The following is a 19,542-nucleotide window of genomic DNA, read 5'->3' as shown; positions in this document are numbered from 1 at the left end:
GGTAGAGGAAATTCAAAACCTCCAAAAATAATCGATGGAACTTTTCCAATAGAATTGATACTATGAACTTGAGGTTGTTTCCTCGGAAAGTGTACCATATGCTCATTGCCATTAACATGAAAATTGACATTGCCTTTGTTGCAATCAATAACAGCCCCTGCAGTATTCAAAAAGGGTCTTCCAAGAATACTAGACATACTATAGTCCTCGGGAATATCAAGAATAACAAAGTCCGTTAAAATAGTAACGTTTGCACCACAACAGGCACATCCTCACAAATACCGACAGGTATAGCAGTTGATTTATCAGCCATTTGCAAAGATATTTCAGTAGGTGTCAACTTATTCAAGTCAATTCTACGATATAAAGAGAGAGGCATAACACTAACACCGGCTCGAAGATCACATAAAGCAGTTCTAACATAGTTTCTTTTAATGGAGCATGGTATAGTGGGTACTCCTCGATCTCCTAGTTTCTTAGGTACTCCACCCTTAAAAGTATAATTAGCAAGCATGGTGGAAATTTCAGCTTCCGGTATCTTTCTTTTATTAGTAACAATTTCTTTCATGTACTTAGCATAAGGATTCATTTTGAGCATATCAGTTAATGGCATACACAAAAAGATAGGTCTAATCATTTCAGCAAAGCGCTCAAAATCCTCATCATCCTTTTTCTTGAATGGTTTGGGAGGAAAAGGCATGGGTTTCTGAACCCAAGGTTCTCTTTCCTTACCATGTTCCCTAGCAACAATGTCTCTCTTATCATAACGTGGATTCTTTGATTGTGGGTTATCAAGATCAACAGCAGGTTCAATTTCTACATCATTATCATTACTAGGTTGAACATCATCATGAACATCATCATTAACATTATCACTAGGTTCATGTTCATTACCAGATTGTGTTTCAGCATCAGAAATAGAAATATCATTTGGATTCTCAGGTGTTTCAGCAATAGGTTCACTAGAAGCATGCAAAGTCCTATCATTTTTCTTTTTCTTCCTTTTAAAAGGACTAGGTGCATCTACATTATTTCTCTGAGAATCTTGCTCAATTCTCTTCGGATGGCCTTCAGGATACAAAGGCTCCTGAGTCATTTTACCAGTTCTAGTAGCCACTCTAACAACATAGTCATTATTCTTACTATTTAATTCACTGAGAAAATCATTCCGAGCCTTAAGTACTTGTTCTACTTTAGTGGTTACCATAGAAGCATGTTTACTAATGATTTTAGGTTCACCTTTAACTCTAGACATATAATCTCCCAAGTGTCTTCAATCATATAAGCATTGTCTTTTAATTGTCTACCAACATAAGCATTGAAGTTTTCTTGTTTGACAATAAAATTATCAAACTCATCTAAGCATTGGCTAGCAGACTTATAACGAGGAATATCACCTTCATCAAATCTATAGAGAGAATTTACCTTTACTACCCGTGTCGGGTTATCAAGACCATGTATTTCTTCAATAGGTGGTGAATTAAGACCATGTATTTCTTCAATAGGTGGTAAATTCTTAACATCTTCAGCTTTATACCCTGTACTTTCATAGATTTCTTTGCCTCTTGCATATCTTCAGGACTGAGAAATAGAACACCCCTTTTCTTCAGACTTGGCTTAGGAGTTGGTTCAAGAGTTGGCTCAGGAAGTGTCCAATTATTTTCATTTGTCAACATATTATTCAATAGAATTTCAGCTTCATCTGGCGTGCTCTCCCTGAAAACAGAACTAGCACAACTATCGAGGTGGTCTCTTGAAGCATCGGTTTGTCCATTATAAAAGATATCAAGTATTTCATTTTTCTTGAGAGGATGATCAGGCAAAGCATTAAGTAATTGGAGAAGCCTCCCCCAACCTTGTGGGAGACTCTCTTCTTCAATTTGCACAAAATTATATATATCCCTTAAAGCAGCTTGTTTCTTATGAGCAGGGAAATATTTAGCAGAGAAGTAATAAATCATATCCTGGGGACTCCGCACACAACGAGGATCAAGAGAATTAAACCATATCTTGGCATCACCCTTTAATGAGAACGGGAATATTTTAAGGATATAATAGTAGCGAGTTTCTCATCATTAGTGAATAGGGTGGCTATATCATTTAATTTAGTAAGATGTGCCACAACAGTTTCAGGTTCATAGCTATAGAAAGGATCAGACTCAACCAAAGTAATTATATCAGGATCAATAGAGAATTCATAATCCTTATCTGTAACAAAGATAGGTGAAGTAGCATAAGCAGGATCATATTTCATTCTAGCATTCAGAGTTTTTTGTTTCATCTTAGCTAATAATTTCTTAAGATCACTTCTATCATTGCAAGCAAGAAAGTCTCTAGCAGTTTCTTCATCCATAACATAGCCCTCAGGCACAACAGGCAATTCATATTTAGGGGGAGAGTCTTCATCATCACTTTCATCAATATTATCAGTTTCAATAATTTCATTCTCTCTAGCCCTAGCAAGTTGTTCATCAAGAAATTCACCAAGTGGCATAATAGTATCGAACATAGAAGTAGTTTCATCATAAGTATCATGCATTGCAGAAGTGGCATCATCAATAACATGCGACATATCAGAATTAATAGCAGAAGCAGGTTTGGGTGTCGCAAGCTTACTCAAAACAGAAGGTGAATCAAGTGCAGAGCTAGATGGCAGTTCCTTACCTCCCCTCGTAGTCGAGGGATAAATTTTTGTTTTCTCGTCTTTCAAGTTCTTCATAGTGACCAGCAGATATAAATCCCAAGTGACTCAAAGAATAGAGCTATGCTCCCCGTCAACGGCGCCAGAAAATAGTCTTGATAACCCTCAAGTATAGGGGATCGCAACAGTTTTCGAGGGTAGAGTATTCAACCCAAATTTATTGATTCGACACAAGGGGAGCCAAAGAATACTCTCAAGTATTAGCAGTTGAGTTGTCAATTCAACCACACCTGGATAACTTAGTATCTGCAGCTAAGTATTTAGTAGCAAAGTAATATGGAAGTAACGGTAACGGTAGCAAAAGTAAGATTTTTGGTTTTTGTAGTGATTGTAACAGTAACAACGGAGAAGTAAATAAGCAAAGAACAATATGTAAAAAGCTCATAGACATTGGATCGGTGATGGAGGATTATGCCGAATGCGGTTCATCATGTAACAGTCATAACATAGGGTGACACAGTTCTAGCTCCAATTCATCAATGTAATGTAGGCATGTATTCCGAATATAGTCATACGTGCTTACGGAAAAGAACTTGCATGACATCTTTTATCCTCCCCTCCCGTGGGAGCGGGGTCCTAACGGAAACAAAGGGATATTAGGGCCTCCTTTTAATAGAGTACTGGACCAAAGCATTAACACATAGTGAATACATGAACCCCTCAAACTACGGTCATCACCGGGAGTGGTCCCGATTATTGTCACTTCGGGGTTGCCGGATCATAACACATAGTAGGTGACTATATACTTGCAAGATAGGATCAAGAACTCACATATATTCATGAAAACATAATAGGTTCAGATCTGAAATCATGGCACTCGGGCTCCAGTGACAAGCATTAAGCATAGCAAAGTCATAGCAACATCAATCTCAGAACATAGTGAATACTAGGGATCAAACCCTAATAAAACTAACTCGATTACATGATAAATCTCATCCAACCCATCACCGTCCAGCAAGCCTACGATGGAATTACTCACGCACGGCGGTGAGCATCATGAAATTGGTGATGGAGGATGGTTGATGATGACGATGGCGACGGATTCCCCTCTCTGGAGCCCCAAACGGACTCTAGATTAGCCCTCCCGAGAGAGTTTAGGGCTTGGCGGCGGCTCCGTATCGTAAAACGCGATGAATCTTGCTCTCTGATTTTTTTCTCCCCGAACACGAATATACGGAGTTGGAGTTGAGGTCGGTGGAGCTCCAGGGGGCCCACGAGGCAGGGGGCGCGCCCCCACCCTCGTGGAAAGGGTGTGGCCCCCCTGGCCTTGATTCTTTCCCCAGTATTTTTTATTATTTCCAAAAATAATCTCCGTGAAGTTTCAGGTCATTCCGAGAACTTTTGTTTCTGCACATAAATAACACCATGGCAATTCTGCTGAAAACAACGTTAGTCCGGGTTAGTTCCATTCAAATCGTGCAAGTTAGAGTCCAAATCAAGGGCAAAAGTGTTTGGAAAAGTAGATACGACGGAGACGTATCAACCACAAAGTGCTAGATGTAAAATGCATCAGCCGCTCATCTCTGAATTTAAGTGTCGAAACTGAATTTAACTGTCGAAACTGAACTGAACTGTAAAAACTGAATTTTGCTGTCCAAACTGAATTTTTCTGTCGAAACTGAACACACTAGTAGCAGAAAAGCAGTAGCAGCAGCAGCAGCGCCCGGAGCAGCAGCGCGTGCGAGAGCCCGGGCAGCTAGTCGTGTAGCAGCATCAGGGTGAGGCTACACGTTAGTCGACTGACTTTTTCATCTCTGGTCAGTCAAGTTTCCAGCCGTTGGATACGAAATCAAGGGCCTACAGTTCATCTTCAACCTCCCCCCAGAGCCGCCAGCCACCACCAGCCCCGCCGCCCACGGCCGGCGGAGCGCCGTCCCGCCTGCCCCGAAAACACTCCCCACCGCCGGTCCGCCGCTGCCCCGGCCATCCCTCTACCCCCCCCCCCCCGTGCCGAGATTTTTCTCCGGCGATCCCCACGCCACCTCCCCACCACCGCCCCCACCCTGGACCCTAAGATAGATAGTGGGGTACCTCTCCGGCGAGCCCCACTCCCTGCTGCAGCTGGTTCTTCCTTAACTCCGGCGAGCCCCCCACCCCCTGAAAATCGACTGACCCAAAAGTCGATTCAGTCGACTAAAGTGTAGATAAATCGGAGTAGCATTGCAAGCAAGAGAAAGAGCAAGAGCAGCAGCGCAAGCTAGAGCAAGAGCGAGAGCAGCAGCGTGAGCAAGAGCAACAGCAAGAGCAGCAGCGTGAGCAAGAGCAGACCAGGCAAGGGACCAAGAGCAAGAGCAGAGCAGCATTGCGAGCGAGAGCCAAAGCACCAGCAGGTCCTACTGATGTGGACGTCGCCGCCGAGGGAGCGACACCATGGAGGAAGTCACCAGCGATACCGCCATGGATGGAGCCGCGCCATGTTGGCTCGGGACCGAGCTCCGGTAGCACCGTGAGAACGAATCAAGAAGAAAATGCGGCGATTGGTGTAGAACCTCTTTGGTGGCGCTGATTAGGCCTCAGCTTCGTCCGAGGAAATGGTGATGATGCTGCTCTTCGGCTGGTGCAGGTGAAAACGGCGGTGTCAGAATGGAGGTGGCGCGAAAGACGAGGGGAACATTCGGGGCAGCTCCTTGGAGGTGGAGGACGGGGTGGCTGAAATAGCGGGACGACGAGATCGACGACGGATCCTCATCCGGTGCGGTGGATGAGGGACGTCGAGGTGTTGCTGTGGACGATGTCGCCGGGGAAGAGGCTCCGGCTGGGTGGCGGACGGAGGAGGGTGTGGGGCTTTACAGGTTTTCGCGGCCTCGGTGTATGAAAGGGTGGGCGGATGGGGTGGGAGGGGGGAAGCATGGCTTAGGGACGCGTTTTGTCCGAAATGTGGGGTAAGCTACGAAAGTACTTGTCGGATTACGGGTTCTGCAGACCTCTGAGAGATTCGAATTCTGGGGTGCGCACAAAGAACACTCTCTCCCTAGCTCGCTCGCACAATGATTCCACTTCCTAGCTCGATGAACCGAAAGAGCAAGAGACACAGGGATTTATACCGGTTCGGGCCACCTCGCGGTGTAATACCCTACTCCTGTGTGTGGTGGATTGCCTCGAGGAGCTGAGGATCAAATAATACAGTGGACGAACAGCCTCAGGAGGTGAGGTGTTCTTGGGCTCGATGTGCTAGTGGGTGTGAGGATGATCTGAATGATTCGTCCTTTCTATGGTGGTAGCTAGGTCCTATTTATTGTGGCCTTGGTCCTCTTCCCAAATGTTAGGGGAGAAGGGATCCCACAACGGCCAAGTTTGAAGGTGGACAACTGGTACAAGCTATCCTGACAAAAGTAGTATTTGCCTGCAAAAGGCTCTGGTGGCGACGCTGCTGTGGGCTTTGCGATGACCTCCGTCCTGCCGTTCTGCTGGTCTTGGTCTTGTTGCACCGATATAGAAACCTTTTCCTGATGCCTCGGGACCCCGCGCCTGCACTTGCCTCCTTAGCACCAAAGAGGAAACTGGTACACTGCGCCCGCTGGCACCCGCCTGGCCTTGGTCATCATGGATCACGTCATGTGAACTTCGCGAGGTGCCCCTTTCATAGATATCTCCGCTCCTCAGGAGCCAGCCTAGTGATGCTGCCCCCAAGGAGGTCTTGGTGTTGTCCGCCTCGCGAGGGTATTGAGTTGTTGCTGCTGAAGCTGGGTCATACCGGGCCATTGATGGAGCCACATGCGTGCCACAGGCAGGCAAGTCTGGGCAACCCCGTTCCCAGGGCGCCGATAGTAGCCCCCGAGCCAAAGGCGCGCTCGAACTTGGCTTCGAGGCGAAGCCAAAGGGCAAGTGTGGAGCGCCGCGGGCCCCAACCGCCTGCGGCCTTGGTCGACGCGTGGTGATTGACGGGACATGGGCGCCTCCGCGATGGTGGAGGGGGAAGCCAGCGCGCTCGCTGCTTCAGCTGTGATGCGCGTCTTCAGTCATCTTCATCTTCGCGACCCCAGCGTCGACCTCGACGCCCTGCTCGAGCCCGTGGACGAGGAGCACTGCGAGGCTACTGCCGAAGCCGTGAAGGACCGGGTGGAGGCCCTGCTGGAGAAATTCCTCGCCATCAACCTCGCGCCCCCGGCTAATGGTGCCGCCGACCCGGCGGCCCCGGCGGGCGGCACGGGCGAAGGCAATGTTGTCGACGAAGGGGCACTCCTTGCAGGCGATGGCAGTGCCCAAGGCTGAAGAGAAGGCTTGCTGGCGGTGCTTCCACCAGTTTTATTTCCTGCAACATGAACCGTGCCTCGTGGAGGCGATAAAACTTGTGTTTGGTATTTGAAGAACAGTATGTCTTTAATAATTTTTTAAGGTTCAGCGATTTCCTTCCCGTTGCTTTAGTGTTCTGCGTCGGCAGGGCCCGGCCCCGCGCATGCCTCAGCCGCCGTTGGGTCGTCCGGATCACCAGGACGAGGCCAAGGGGTGAGGGCCTACGTAACCAGTTAGGCCCCTGAGTCGCGATGCTCAGGAGTCCCCCTTGACGTACAAACAGCCCCTGGGAAGGGAATGCGAAAGTACGCCTTAGCATTCTGCGTCGGCAGGGCCCGGCCCCGCGCATGCCTCCGCCGCAGTTGGGTCATCCGGATCACCGGGACGAGGCCAAGGGGTCAGGGGCTACGTGACCAGTTAGTCTCCTGAGTCACGATGCTCAGGAGTTCCCCTTGACGTATGAACCGACGTTCATACCTATCCTCGCCGAGGTCCCGCTCGAGAGGGGCGCGCGACTACCAGGTTCGGGGGACCTGGCAGGGTCGCGTACGCGAGGCGTGACCTAAGCGTAGCCCCCCATGCCCAGCCCCCTCGCGCAACTCTCCCGAGGGGAAAGTGTTGCGATGAGGCTGGACACTGAGGCTGGTGGCTGCTTGAGGTTGATACGGCCATGGGGCCTCCACAGTTGTTTATCAACAGCGCGGACCATAGCACTTCTGCACTTGCACGGGCATAGCCGCTCCTCTACCGTGTTGACTGCCAGCGCGGAGCATGGTGCTTCCACTGGTGCGTGGGTGAGGGCTACCTCTGAGAGGAGCCCTTAGGGCATGTACAGCCCCGTCCTGACATGTGCCTTGCACGGCAGGGCCAGACGAGGTGTGTCTGGGCACTCGTGACCCAGCGCGGGACTCACGAGGCCCTACCTCAAGGCAGGTTGCGCCTGAACTTGATTCTTGTCAGCTGTGGTGGTCCTGCGAGATGGTTAGACAACCTGCGCCGAATGAATCTCCAAAGGATATCACATGAGAAGGCCAAACACCAATGACCCCAGGAGGTGACGTGAACGGGGCAGGCCCGCCAGAAAGAGCTCAGTAGTTGGGCTTATCGACGCAGCAGGGACGAATCCGAGCACAGAGGCCGTGCCCAGTCTTCTCATGTGATAAATCCTAAAGGAAGACAACTGGCGCGGGGCTCCCGTGGTGGCGAGGCATTGTGTCGCGCGCCCTAGCTCATCCGCCAGCGATTAGCTCATGCGAGAGCCATGCACCAAGGGCCATGGGAGGTGACGTACATGGAGGCTAGCCCACGAGCCAGAGCTCGGCCACTTGGATTTAGTGACGCTACAGGGATGGACCTGAGCACAGACGCTGTGCCGGCCCTTAATCATGAGGCGGTCGCGGGTGGGCTCGCAAGGGCGCACGAAGTTCATGGCATCGAAGTGCCGGACTGGCACATGATAATCATAAGGTAACTCATGGGAGGAGGCTAGCTAGTTCATATAAATGCAATAATGATACATGCCACAGGGATGGACCCATGCGGCCCCCAACAGAGTAAGCTAAAGATGCAAAAGGACACATGTCACAGGGACAGGCCCATGCGACTTGGGGATAATGCTGCCCGAGGGGTGCCCCCAACTGAGCGAACTGAAAAAGAGTCACCTGGCACCGTTGCCGGAGGGATGTTGAACCAGCTGAAGACGCATGTTGAAGAAGTTGCTCCTCACGAGACACCTGGGTCCTGAGCCTCGGGAGGCTTTGGGGGCCCGGGAGGCTCATGAAGAACCGTCGCCATCTCCACCAGGACTGCATGATGCCTGGCCTCTTGAGCCGCCAGAACGCTCCGTGGGTGGCGCTGGAAGGTGACAGCCGCATTCGACAGGCCGAAGGGCATGCGAACGTAGCTGTGAGGGGGACCCTCGCACCGACCAACGCGCGAAGGCCAGAAGCGCTCCTGGGATGCGGCCCTGTTGAGCCCCGGGATGTTGACGCAGACGCGCAGCTCATTGTCCTCTCCAGGACAAGGAGCTGCGCCCGGTGGTGGGCGGCGGTCGCCGCGCATTGCTCTCGCCTCTTGAAGCTCCTCGGTCGCCTTGGTGATGAACTCCTGAGCACCAGGCACTCCATTCCTCGTGCCCTCATGAGGGAAGCATGCGGTGAAGCATGCCTCCACGTGGTGCCCGAGCGCCTCCCTCGTGACATTGGCTAAGTCAGAGGCCCTCCAGAAGAGAGCCCCCGAGCACAGCCTAAGGGGGGCGCCAAGCGCACCTTCCTATATGAGAGAGGGAGGCGCCCCATCCGTGGGCGCTGGTCCTGAGGTGGTGCCGCTGGAGACACCGCTCTCCTGAGGCTCTTGGCAGAGTAACTGCTTCTTCTTCTTGGGGACAGCCTCAGGAGGGTAGATAGCGCCTTCGTTGTTTGGGTCTTCAGTTGATACAACTTGGTAGGCGCGCTCAAGGGAGCACACTGCGTCCTTCTCCTCGCAAGCGACTGTGATGACGCCGCAGCTTCCTGGCATCTTGAGGAAGTTGTAGCCGTGGTGGGTCACCGCCATGAACTTGGCCAAGGCCGGATACCCAAGGATGGCATTGTACGGCAGGCGGATGTGGGCGACGTCGAAGTCGATGAGCTCGGTGCGGTAGTTGTCGCGCTGGCTGAAGGTGGATCTGCCCTATCGGGGTGGTGGAGCCATCGGTCACTCCTGAGAAGGGCTTGGTGGGCTGTGGCTGATCATATGGCACTTTGAGGTGGTCGAATATTTCGACGGAAAGGACATTAAGCCCCGCACCGCCATCGATGAGGCTCTTGGTGACGAGGACATTGCTAATGACGGGTGAGCAGAGCATCGGGAGTGCGCCGGCGGTTGTCGCGCACTTGAGCTGTTCGGACGAGCTGAAGGTGATGGTGCACTTGGACCATCTGAGCGGACACGTGGCCTCGAGCCTGGGGAGGGCAGAATTCATCTCACGGATGAACTACTTGAAGATGCGATGAGAGGCTTGTGCCTGATCTCCACCCAAGATGCAGGCTATGGCGCGAGGCTCCTGGCAGCCTCTAGTCCCTCGTCCTGGTGATGGTCGTCGTTCCTCCTTGGTGGTGGTGGCAGCGGAGAGAACCTCGCCTTGCCCTGAGGACGGTCCTCACGAGGCTGGTCCCTCCAGGCACCCTCGCAAGGCTGGCCCTGCCAGCGATCCTCACGAGGCAGGTTGCGCCACTCCTGACGGGGGCCGCTGTCATCCCAGCGTCCTCCACTTCGACCTCCTCCACGGCCGTAGCCTCGGTCATTGCGCTCGGGGCGTGGACCATAGCGCCCATCGCGGATGGCCCTCAGCTCCTGACACTCATTGGTGACGTGGTTGTGTACGTTGTGGAAGGCGCAGAACGGGCGCTGCCCTTGGACGATTCTGGGTTGTCGCAGCCGCTCTTCTTCTCTGGTTCAGGCACGAGCATGGCCGGTCCTTTGCGCTTCACGTCTCTGGTCTTGGCCTTCTTGTCTTCTGGGTCTACAACTCGAAGCTCGAGGAGGGAGAGACGCCCCTCCTCAGCTCTCGCACACTTGGTCGCCATGTTGAACATCTCCAGAGCCGTGCACAGGTCCTCGTATATGGCGAGCTCTTCCTTCATCTTGACATCATGGATGTTATCAGAAAGGCTGAGATGATGGCCTCGTCCGTCACCTTGGGAATCTTGAGGCGAACGCTGTTGAAGCGCTGGATGTACTTATGCAAGATTTCCCCTGGTTGCTGCTTGATGCGCCGCAGGTCACCAGCGGCAGGCAGGTAGTTGCGAGTGCCCTGCAAGTTGGCGATGAAACGCTCGCGCATCTCGCCCCAGGAGGAGATCGATCCCGCGGGCAGGTTCAGCATCCACGAGCGTGTGCCGTCTCTGAGACCCATGGGAAACCAGTTTGCCATGACCTTCTCGTCGCCGTTGGCCACCTCGATGCTCAGCTTGTAGAGCTGCAGGAACTCACCAGGGTCGGGGGTGCCGTCATAGCGCGGAGGCAGGTCGGGCTTGAACTTGCCAGGCCAGACAATGCTTCGCAGCTCAGGGGTGAAGGCACGACAGCCCGCTGTAGTCACCGGCGCTCGTCGCGGAGGTGGAGCCTAGTCTTGGTATCCGCTCGCCGCCGCCGCAAACAGTGCGCGATCCTGACGTGGCGGTGCTGGGAGTGCAGGAGCGTCTTCTTGTGGCCGCGGGATTTCCTTGCAGGTTCCTTCTTCGCGTGCAGGCACCCAGCATGGTGGGTTGATAACCCACAAGTATAGGGGATCAATTGTAGCCTCTTTCGATAAGTAAGAGTGTCGAACCCAACGAGGAGCTAAAGGTAGAACAAATATTCCCTCAAGTTCGATCGACCACCGATACAGCTCTACGCACGCTTAACGATCGCTTTAACTAAAACAAGTATGAAATTAGAAGTACTTTGTAGGTGTTGTTGGATAGGTTTGCAAGATAATAAAGAGCACGTAAATAAAAACTAGGGGTTGTTTAGGTAAAGTAGCAATGAAGTTAGTATAGCGAGTGTGGAAAAGTGGTGGTAGGAGTTGCGAAATTGTCCCTAAGCAATTGACCACTTTACTAGACCGATAGCAAGTTTTATGTGGGAGAGGCCACTGCTAGCATGTCATCCCTGACTTGGAATTCTATGCACTTATGACTGGAACTATTAGCAAGCATCCGCAACTACTAACGTTCATTAAGGTAAAACCCAACCATAGCATTAAGATATATTGGTCCCCCTTCTATCTCGTATGCATCAATTTCTATGCTAGGTTGAAGCTTCTGTCACTCTTGCCCTCCAATACATAGTCCTATCAACATACAACTAACCCTATGGTGTGATCCACGTGCGCACTCATATGATGGGCACCAAAGGACCGCAACATAACGATAAGCAAATTAAACCAATCATAGCAATTCACCAATTACCGATAGGACAACGAAAATCTAGTCAGACATCATAGGATGGCAACACATCATTGGATAATAATATGAAGCATAAAGCACCATGTTCAAGTAGAGGGTACAGCGGGTTGCAGGAGAGTGGACCGCTGTAGATAGATGGGGGAAGGTGATGGAGATGTTGGTGAAGATGATGGAGGTGTTGGTGTAGATCGCGGTGATGATGATGGCCCCGGCGGCGTTCCGGCGCCACCGGGAGAGAGGGGGAGAGAGCCCCCCTCATTCTTCTTCTTCCTTGACCTTCTCCCTAGATGGGAGAAGGGTTTCCCCTCTGGTCCATGGTCTCCATGGTGTGGGAGGCGCGAGAGCCCCTTCGAGATTGGATCTGTCTCTCTCTATTTCTACGTTCCCAGATCTGGCCTTTCACCGTTTCTTTTATAACCGGAGATCCGGGGCTGAATTTTGGACACGATCTCTATCTGTAAATTAGCTTTCTTGCGGCGAAAGAAGGGCTCCAACCGCTTTACGGGGTGGCCACGAGGCTCCAGGGCGCGCCCCCCGGCCTCGTGCCCCCCTCAGGCATCGTATCGCGTTGATTCTTCTTCCCGAAAATCATAAATATTCCAAAAAAATCTACGTCAGTTTTTATCCCGTTTGGATTCCGTTTGATATGGGTTTCTGCGAAACAAAAAACATGCAACAGACAAGAACTGGCACTGGGCACTGGATCAATATGTTAGTCCCAAAAATAGTATAAAAGTTGCCAAAAGTATCTGAAAGTTGTATAATATTGGCATGGAACAATCAAAAACTATAGATACGACGGAGACGTATCAACATCCCCAAGCTTAATTCTTGCTCGTCCTCGAGTAGGTAAATGATAAAAAAGATAATTTTTGATGTGGAATGTGACCTACCATAATCTTGATCACATAATCTAATCATGGCATGAATATTAAGACACGAGTGATTCAAAGCAATAGTCTATCATTTGACATTAAGACAATAATACTTCAAGCATACTAACCAAGCAATTATGTCTTATCAAAATAACATAGCCAAAGAAAGCTTATCCCTACAAAATCATATAGTTTGGCCATGCTTCATTTTTGTCACACAAAATGCTTCCATCATGCACAACCCCGATGACAAGCCGAGCAACTGGTTCATACTTTTTAATGCGCTTCAGCCTTTTCAACCCTCACGCAATACATGAGCGCAAGCCATGGACATAGCACTATGGGTGAAATAGAATATGATTATGGAGGTTTGTGTGAGAAGACCAAAAAAAGGAGAAAGTCTCACATCGATGCGGCTAATCAACGGGCTATGGAGATGCCCATGAATTGATCTCAATGTGAAGAGTAGGGATTGCCATGCAACGGATGCACTAGAGCTATAAGTATATAAAAGCTCAAACTGAAACTAAGTGGGTGCGCATATAACTTGCTTGCTCATGAAGACCTCGGGCATTTGAGGAAGCCCATCATCGGAATATACAAGCCAAGTTCTATAATGAAAATTCCCACTAGTATATGAAAGTGATAGCTCAAGAGACTCTCTATATGAAGAACATGGTGCTGATTTGAAGCACAAGTGTCGTAAAAGGATAGTAACATTGCCCCTTCTCTCTTTTTCTCTCACTTTTTTGTTCTCTTTTTTTTCTTTTTTTTGGTGGGCTTCTTTAGCCTCTTTTTTTTATTTGGGCTTCTTTGGCCTCTTTTATTTCGATAACCTCACATGGGACATTGTTTTAATAATGATGATCATCACACTTTTATTTACTTACAACTAAATATTACAACTCGATACTAGAACAAAGATATGACTCTATATGAATGCCTCCGGCGGTGTACCCGGATGTTCAATGATCTAGCGTAGCAATGACATCAAAAAACGGACAAGCCATGAAAACATCATGCTAGCTATCTTACGATTATGCAAAGCAATATGAAAATAAATGCTCAAGTCATGTATATGATGATGATGGAAGTTGCATGGCAATATATCTCGGAATGGCTATGGAAATGCCATGATAGGTAGGTATGGTGGCTGTTTTGAGGAAGATATAAGGAGGCTTATGTGTGATAGAGCGTATCATATCACGGGGTTTGGATGCACCGGTGAAGTTTGCACCAACTCTCAAGGTGAGAAAGGGCAATGCACGGTACCGAAGAGGATAGCAATGATGGAAGGGTGAGAGTGCGTATAATCCATGGAGTCACATTAGTCATAAAGAACTCATATACTTATTGCAAAAGTTTATTAGCCCTCGAAGCAAAGTACTACTACGCATGCCCCTAGGGGGATAGATTGGTAGGTAAAGACCATCGCTCGTCCCCGACCACCACTCATAAGGAAAGCAATCAAAGAACACCCCATGCTTCAAATTTGTCACACAACGTTACCATACGTGCATGCTACGGGACTTGCAAACCTCAACACAAGTATTTCTCAATTTCACAATTACTCAACTAGCATGAATCTAATATGTAACACCCCGGTGTAATGATGCTACAGTAATCCATGAGATCAAGCTAATCATTTTGCTTAACAGTGCTTAGTCACTTTGATCAATATTCCATTTCAAATTCCAGTTGAATTCAATTTCAAATACGGAGTGAAATTCGAAAATGCTCAAACATGTAAAGTAAAATGTTCATCATGTGGGAAGTATTCTTCTGGTAATATTGGTGGTGAACCAACATTTTTGCAAAATGTCTAAATAGACTAAAATAGCTAAAACAGAAAGTCTTTTAAAAGAAAAACTAAAAGAAAAAGAGGAGGTGGGAGAGAGAGCGAGAGAGAGAAAAAGCCCCTAACCCCCCCATTTCCCCACTGGGCCTCGACCCCGCCGGCCCAGTCGGCCACCCCACAGGCCGGCCCACTCTCCTGCTCCCCTGGCCTATTAGGCCACTCCCACCCCGTAACCCTAACCCCGCCCACCCCGCACGACCCCCACTCCTCCTCGTTCCCCACTTCCCCCCAACTCCTGCTGAGCCCCTCGCTCCTCTCCCCCCACCCCGTGACCCGATCTGGATCGGGCCGTCCGCCGCCGTAGCAACCCCGGTGACCGCGCCGCCTCGCGCCTCCATGCCGGCGCGCATCCCCGGCGCTGTCCCGCCGACGGCGCCTCGCCTCCTCGTCCTCCTCCCCGAACCCCCTCCCACGACTGGTTCTGGATCGGGGAGGAGCTCGATCCCGCGCCTCCCATCGCCGCCGTGCTCCGTCACCATGCCAGCGCCGCTCTACCGCCTCTCCCTCATCGGAGCGTCCCCGTCCAACCCCTCAACGGTCGCCATCGCGCCTCGACGCCCCCCTTCCCTCCAATGGACGGTGAGGACCCTGGTCCTCCTCCTTCCCGCCCCTCGCGCGCGTGCGCCCGCGCATGGCCGTGCCGCCGCTGCGTCCTGCGCCCGCCCTTTTCCCGTGCTCGCCAACGTCGCTGCCGCCCCGCAGCACTGCTGCCGCTGCTAATACTCGCCGCGTGGCCGCCTCCCTGTCCGCTACCCAACGCGCCCCGCCGCGCTGGCTTCCGTCGCCGGAAACGCCTAGTCGGTGAGCACCGCCGTGGTCGCCGACGCCCTTCTGCGCTAGGCTACGGCCTCCTCGGGCACCCGCCCATTAACCCTCGGCCGCACCCATTTCGCCCGGTTACCCCCTGGCCCTATGACAGTGGGGCCAGCCCCCAAAACGTTTAAAAATAAAATGTATTTCAAAAATAAAAAAATAAGTACTTAGTTAATTAATTAAATAAATAAATAAGTAAATAGTGAATTAATTAATTAATTAGGTAATTAATTAACTCTGTTTAGTACCTAGTTAACTTGATTAGTTAATTAAAACTGTTAATTAGTTGTTAGACTATGACAGAACGGCCCCACACATCAGGGTTCACTTTGGTCAACTCTGTTGACTGCTGGCGTCATGATGACGTCATGCTGATGCAATAACCCCCATTTTAGATTTAATAATAATTTCAGAATATTGTTTAAACTTCGGAAATTCGTAGGAAAAAATCCGTAACTCAGATGAAAATGTTTTCTACATGAAAGTTGCTCAGAACGAGGAGACGAATCTGTATAAGCGATTCGTTTACCTGTCAGATGCCTCTAACTATCTGAACCTGGAACATTCCCCCTTCGGTCATCTGTGTGACACAGGTCCGGAACCGGGAAAACATTCCCGGTTGAATTACCCCTTCACCTATATCGTGTAGCCATACGTTAGGTCACACCCGGCACAGCATATTTCCATGTTATGCTTTGTGATCCTATGTTTGCTTTATATTTACTGTTTCATCCCCCTCTTCTCTCCGGTAGACCCCGAGACCGATGCTGCCCCTGTGATCTACTACGTCGACGACGACCCCTCCTTGCCAGAGCAACCAGGCAAGCCCCCCCTTTGATCATCCCGATATCGCCCATTCTATTCTCTCATGCTTGCATTAGATTTTGCTACTGTTATTGTTTGCTCCTATTCTGATGCATAGCCTGCTTTTGTAACCTGCTTATTGTTACCTACCTGCTTATCCTAAACCGCTTAGTATAGGTTGGTTAGTGATCCACCAGTGACCCCCACCTTGTCCCTGTTTCCCCTGCTTCATCATCGAAGACCCGATCAACGGGATCGAAGACCAGGCCCCGGCACCGCACATCACTTTCCCCTTAGTTGCTCGACACTACTGGGTTACTATCGAGTGCCGAGGGTGAGGCCTCATCAGCACTTCTGATGTTAACATGTAGTGTAGCTATTCGGTCGTTGTCATCGAGGGTTATTTCCTCCTTAACCACTTCCGATACGGCTCTGTCGTGCAACCCCTCAAGTGTGAACCTCGAGGGTGGTTTCCTCTTACGTTCACCTTGATGATTACATTGAGTGGAATTCACCGGGGGTGATTCCTCGGGTTTGCCCATTGATGTTTGGACACATGGATACTTGGACTTTGCCACTGTTACTTGGAAAGATGGGTCGGCCCTGAGGGGTACCCGCGCGAGCTTAATTGCGAGTGAAGTGTAGTCGGGTTGACCTGGAGGGCGCTCGCGAGATAATTACGAGGCGTGGTCGGGCATTCCTAGCCGTTGCGCAAGTCCTCGAGACGGGGCAACGGGGTCACATCTTTCGTGAGTCTCTGCTTCTTACCGCGCGTTCCTAATCCACTACGATTTGGATGTTTGATCCGAGGGGCCTCTGGCCTAATAGCACTAACCATCACGTGGGCATAGTATGGGCGTTCTGCGTCGTATGCATCAGCCGAAGCTTAATAGACGTCAGCGACTGAGTGGCGCGCACCGGGTTGGACTGCGTAAGCACCTGCCTTTTTCAAGGAGGTAGCTAGGTCTGCTCACGGGCCGCGTGCGCAACGTGCAGGAGTTCCCGAGGCGATGGCCGATGACCCCTGGGGGCATAGGTTTAGTCCGGCATGCTGACCTCTCTATTAAGCCTAGGTCGGGTTGCGGCGTATTGTTTGGCCGAGGCCGGGCATGACCCAGGAAAGTGTGTCCGGCCAGAGTTAATCGAGTGTGGTGGGTAAGTTGGTGCACCCCTGCAGGGAAGAAAACATCTATCGATAGCCTGTCCTACGGTAACGGACACTTGGAGTTGTATCCCGATCGATACGACTAGAACTGGATACTTGAGATGAGACATGGATGTGAGTAATGGATAGTATGGCTCTGGGACTGCTTTCTCGCAGGGAGTCGAGAAAGGATCTCTGGCTGAGGTTGATAACACTACTAATACTACTTCACTTTATGCTACTCTACTCCCTCCTGTTGCTACAAGATGGTTGTTTCCAGAAGATGCTAGTCTTCGATAGGACTAGGTTCTCCCCTCTATTCTGGCTTTTCTGCAGCCCAGTCCACATTACAACCTTCCTTTGATAATGTTGCATATGTAGTGTAGATCCTTGCTTGCGAGTACTTTGGATGAGTACTCACGGTTGCTTTGCTCCCCCTTTTTCCCCTTTCTTCTTCTTTCCGGTTGATGCAACCAGATGTCGGAGCCCAGGAGCCAGATGCCACCGCGGATGCCTACTACTACGTGGAGACCGCCGACGACCAGGAGTAGTTAGGAGGCTCCCAGGCAGGAGGCCTTGCCTTGTCGATCGTTGTTGCTTTTGTGCTAGCCTTCTTAAGGCAAACTTGTCTAACTCATGTCTGTACTCAGATATTGTTGCTTCCGCTGACTCTTGTGTATTCGAGCTTATGTATTCGAGCCCTCGAGGCCCCTGGCTTGTAATATAAAGCTTGTATTATTTTAATTTGTGTCTAGAGTTGTGTTGTGATATCTTCCCATGAGTCCTTGATCTTGATTAGTGTATGATTGAATCGAGGGCGTCACAAGTTGGTATCAGAGCCATTTGCCTGTAGGTAGCCCCCTTTTCAACTCCTTGGCCGAAGTTGAGTCTAGTCACTGAAAAACTTTTACTAACATTGGCTGTGTGGCTTACGGGCCCACGTCGCCAATTGGATGGTATTAGGATCTTTTACTCCTCGTCTATACTCTGGGACTCTGATCTCTCTTCCATTCGGGTTAAACGAATTTACTAACTCTAACATTAGGATCCCGTGACCACATTCACCGCAAAGTTAGATAAGCCATAGTTCTTAGAGTAGTATTCTGAATAGTACACACACTGTCGTGTTGACTACGAAGTGGTATCCACCGTACCTCTTTCATTATGCATATTTCATCATGAATGATCCTTCTCTTTGCAAATGCTCAATGCTGAACTACCCCCTGTTACATGTTAGCAGGATGGTTAGACCCGCTGGTCGTGGCCGTGGTGCCAACAATCCACCACCGCCCGAATTCTTGGACTTGTCCCGTTATGCTGGAGAAGACATTGCTACTGATGCTCGTAAGCAAGAGAAGTTTCGCGATGGACTTCAACCTGATATCAAGCTAGCGCTCCTAGTGCATGACTTTGCTGATTTCGCCACCTTGCTGAACAAGGCCATTCATGTCGAAACGGGTCTGCAGGAACACCAGGGATCCCTGAGGCGCAACCGTGACGCTGGCTCATCTTTGGGCTCGTCAGCGCAGAAGCGTCGGATATGGATCCCCCACAGTATGTATCGTCCAACTGCACCTCCACCAAGACAGTCCTATGCTGCACCTCATCTTCCACCTCCACTGCAGAGGCAGCCCCTTCGGGCTGTACCACCCCAAGCTCCTGCTCCCAATCCCAATGATGGTCTGTGCTTCAAGTGTGGCCTTTCAGGTCACCGTTCCAGGAAATGCCCTCAGAATCAGAATTAGCCGGCTCTGCCTTCTAATGCTCGTGGTAACAATCAGCCCCGCAACAACAATGCGAGACCTTATGGTCGTGGTCAGGCTAATCATATTGATCTGAATGAAGCTCAAGACCAGCCTGCCACTGTGATGGGTACTCTTCTTGTTAATTCAGTACCAGCTGCTATTTTATTCGATACAGGAGCATCGCGTTCTTTCATATCTGAAGATTTTGCATTCATGCATGGCATTAAATACGAAGAGATGCACATTCCACTAGTGGTAAAAACCCCTGCGGACCAATGCCAAACCTCCATGGTTAGCCACAACGTTTCAGTTGAAATCGAAGGGTTGGAATTTTTTGCCTCCCCCATTATTCGGAAGTCTTCCAATATTGACCTCATTCTCAGAATGGATTGGTTGAAAGCACATACGGCTTCTATCGTTTGCGCCACTAAAACCGTCCAC

Source organism: Triticum aestivum, chromosome 3D (assembly GCF_018294505.1).
Source record: "Triticum aestivum cultivar Chinese Spring chromosome 3D, IWGSC CS RefSeq v2.1, whole genome shotgun sequence".
NCBI classification, from domain to species: domain Eukaryota; kingdom Viridiplantae; phylum Streptophyta; class Magnoliopsida; order Poales; family Poaceae; genus Triticum; species Triticum aestivum.
The sequence above is the reverse complement of the archived record's forward strand: the minus strand, read 5'-3'. Positions refer to the sequence as shown.